At 46.7% G+C, this 4,169-nt stretch overlaps 1 pseudogene; it reads right to left on the reverse strand.

Moving 5' to 3' along the window:
- The window catches only part of LOC135535705 (cytohesin-4-like), a 17,366-nt pseudogene extending 14,248 nt beyond the window's left edge, over positions 1-3,118 (reverse strand).
- Positions 3,119-4,169: the final 1,051 nt, after the last annotated feature.

The following is a 4,169-nucleotide window of genomic DNA, read 5'->3' on the forward strand; positions in this document are numbered from 1 at the left end:
TACCTAACTCTGTATCTAGTCCAGAATAGAAGGTAACGGGTGACAACAGATGCATGTTGTGAGATGGTTGTCATAGCTATGAACTATGATGCTGTGGTTGAACTTTAACCACAGTGCATTGTCTTTGATGAGACACGCACAGGCATTTGCTGCTGTTATGAAGATACTCTTCCTGTCAGAAAGGAAGCCCATAGTGGAGCCTCTGTTTGACCTGAGAAGGTGGCTCAGGCACACACACACACACACACACACACACACACACACACACACACACACACACACACACACACACACACACACACACACACACACACACACACACAAAGCCACTTTCCTGTGTCCAAACATTCAAAGGTGATATGAGTGGACTGTACCACTCTCTCAGACTTAACGTTGTAAGAATTGAGGAAAAATGTCATCATTTGTTCCAGCCACAACCTACCTATACAGAGCTGTGGTTCATAGGTCAAGTATGATGTCATCATGGCTTCAGTGTGTCTGTGTACGTGTGTACTTACTTGTAGGTGGTCTCACATGCTCCTAACCCCCCCCCAACATTTCCTCCCCCCACTCAGAGGGGACAGGATGCGGTTTGCTCTCGCTACTCTCCCTCCCTCTCTCTCTCACGATGACAGACCATTTGTTCACTCACCTTTTTCGGGTCCATGTTGAATTTCTTCTTCCCGCTTGAGAACTGCTTTCCTTTCTCAAGGACTTTGCTGCATAGAGAGAAAACAATAACAGAATAACTTCTTAACAAATGACCTTGTGAACAAACACGATGCAGTGAAGTAGGTCGGTGTAATTCATTGTATGGGTTGTTAGCTACAGGACAGGAAATAATAAGACATGTTCAACTAGTGGAGAAGTGATTCATCAGCAAAGAATAATACATTCATAAAAGATGACCACATAGTTAATAAAGGATAACACATGTTGGATAAGGACATGATGGATAAGGAATGAAAAGGGACTGATTAGGGAATGAACAGGGACTGATTAGGGAATGAATTGGGGGTGAATAGGGAATGAATAGGGGGTGAGCAGGCTATGAATAGGGGGTGAGCAGGCTATGAATAGGGGGTGAATAGGGAATGAATAGGGGGTGAGCAGGCTATGAATAGGGGGTGAATAGGGAATGAATAGGGGGTGAGCAGGCTATGAATAGGGGGTGAATAGGGAATGAATAGGGGGTGAGCAGGCTATGAATAGGGGGTGAATAGGGAATGAATAGGGGGTGAGCAGGCTATGAATAGGGGGTGAGCAGGCTATGAACAGGGGGTGAATGGGGAATGAATAGGGGGTGAATAGGGAATGAATAGGGGGTGAATAGGGAATGAATAGGGGGTGAGCAGGCTATGAATAGGGGGTGAGCAGGCTATGAATAGGGGGTGAGCAGGCTATGAACAGGGGGTGAGCAGGCTATGAATAGGGGGTGAATGGGGAATGAATAGGGGGTGAGCAGGCTATGAATAGGTGGTGAGCAGGCTATGAATAGGGGGTGAATAGGGAATGAATAGGGGGTGAGCAGGCTATGAATAGGGGTGAGCAGGCTATGAATAGGGGGTGAATAGGGAATGAATAGCGGTTGAGCAGGCTATGAATAGGGGGTGAATAGGGAATGAATAGGGAATGAATAGGGGGTGAGCAGGCTATGAATAGGGGGTGAATAGGGAATGAATAGGGGTTGAGCAGGCTATGAATAGGGGGTGAATAGGGAATGAATAGGGAATGAATAGGGGGTGAGCAGGCTATGAATAGGGGGTGAGCAGGCCATGAATAGGGGGTGAGCAGGCTATGAATAGGGGGTGAATAGGGAATGAATAGGGGGTGAGCAGGCTATGAATAGGGGGTGAGCAGGCTATGAATAGGGGGTGAATAGGGAATGAATAGGGGGTGAGCAGGCTATGAACAGGGGGTGAGCAGGCTATGAATAGGGGGTGAATGGGGAATGAATAGGGGGTGAGCAGGCTATGAATAGGTGGTGAGCAGGCTATGAATAGGGGGTGAATAGGGAATGAATAGGGGTGAGCAGGCTATGAATAGGGGGTGAGCAGGCTATGAATAGGGGGTGAATAGGGAATGAATAGCGGTTGAGCAGGCTATGAATAGGGGGTGAATAGGGAATGAATAGGGGGTGAGCAGGCTATGAATAGGGGGTGAATAGGGAATGAATAGGGGTTGAGCAGGCTATGAATAGGGGGTGAATAGGGAATGAATAGGGAATGAATAGGGGTGAGCAGGCTATGAATAGGGGGTGAATAGGGAATGAATAGGGGTTGAGCAGGCTATGAATAGGGGGTGAATAGGGAATGAATAGGGAATGAATAGGGGGTGAGCAGGCTATGAATAGGGGGTGAATAGGGAATGAATAGGGAATGAATAGGGAATGAATAGGGAATGAATAGCGGTTGAGCAGGCTATGAATAGGGGGTGAATAGGGAATGAATAGGGAATGAATAGGGAATGAATAGGGAATGAATAGGGGGTGAGCAGGCTATGAATAGGGGGTGAATAGGGGGTGAATAGGGAATGAATAGGGGGTGAATAGGGAATGAATAGGGAATGAATAGGGGGTGAGCAGGCTATGAATAGGGGGTGAATAGGGAATGAATAGGGAATGAATAGGGGTTGAGCAGGCTATGAATAGGGGGTGAATAGGGAATGAATAGGGAATGAATAGCGGTTGAGCAGGCTATGAATAGGGGGTGAATAGGGAATGAATAGGGAATGAATAGGGGGTGAGCAGGCTATGAATAGGGGGTGAATAGGGAATGAATAGGGAATGATTAGGGAATGAACACGCCTAACGGTTAAAAAAGAAGAACAGTGATAATGGTTAAGGAAGGATAAAAGATTAAAGGCCACTCACTTCTCCTCTGTAGACTCAAAGTCTTGAACTTCAGCCATGACTTTGTCAATCTCCATCTTTAGCTTCTGGAAAAGGATGTTCAGACAAGGGTGATTCATAGACCATAGACCTCCGTGTGTGTGTGTGTGTGTGTGTGTGTGTGTGTGTGTGTGTGTTTACCTGGATGTCCTCTAGCAGGTCTCTCTTATGCATCTTCATGCTTTCAATCTCCAACCTCTCATCTGCAGTGAAATCTGAAGACACTGTAGTGGAGACATGACAACAGGAAGGTTATTATCTGAAGACACTGTAGTGGAGACACAACAACAGGAAGGTTATTATCTGAAGACACTGTAGTGGAGACACGACAACAGGAAGGTTATTATCTGAAGACACTGTAGTGGAGACACAACAACAGGAAGGTTATTATCTGAAGACACTGTAGTGGAGACACGACAACAGGAAGGTTATTATCTGAAGACACTGTAGTGGAGACACAACAACAGGAAGGTTATTATCTGAAGACACTGTAGTGGAGACACGACAACAGGAAGGTTATTATCTGAAGACACTGTAGTGGAGACACATCAACAGGAGGGTTATTATCTGAAGACACTGTAGTGGAGACACAACAACAGGAGGGTTATAATCTGAAGACACTGTAGTGGAGACACGACAACAGGAGGGTTATTATCTGAAGACACTGTAGTGGAGACACAACAACAGGAGGGTTATAATCTGAAGACAGGGGAGAAGAGAAGGAGATGGTAAAGAGGAGAGAGGAGAAGAGAAGGAGATCGAGGAAAAGGAGGGGAGAAGAGAAGGAGGAAGAGAAGGAGAGAAGGAGATGGAGGAAGAGGGAGGAGAGAAGAGATGGAGGAAGAGAAGTCGAGAAGAGATGGAGGAAGAGAAGGAGAGAAGAGATGGAGGAAGAGAAGGAGAGAAGAGATGGAGGAAGAGAAGGAGAGAAGAGTTGGAGGAAGAGGGAGGAGAGAAGAGATGGAGGAAGAGAAGGTGAGAAGAGATGGAGGAAGAGAAGTCGAGAAGAGATGGAGGAAGAGGGAGGAGAGAAGAGATGGAGGAAGAGAAGGAGAGAAGAGATGGAGGAAGAGAAGTCGAGAAGAGATGGAGGAAGAGGGAGGAGAGAAGAGATGGAGGAAGAGGGAGGAGAGAAGAGATGGAGGAAGATAAGTCGAGAAGAGATGGAGGAAGAGGGAGGAGAGAAGAGATGGAGGAAGAGAAGGAGAGAAGAGATGGAGGAAGAGGGAGGAGAGAAGAGATGGAGGAAGAGAAGTCGAGAAGAGATGGAGGAAGAGGG

This window comes from Oncorhynchus masou, unplaced genomic scaffold, assembly GCF_036934945.1.
Source record: "Oncorhynchus masou masou isolate Uvic2021 unplaced genomic scaffold, UVic_Omas_1.1 unplaced_scaffold_5031, whole genome shotgun sequence".
In the NCBI taxonomy this organism is placed as follows: domain Eukaryota; kingdom Metazoa; phylum Chordata; class Actinopteri; order Salmoniformes; family Salmonidae; genus Oncorhynchus; species Oncorhynchus masou.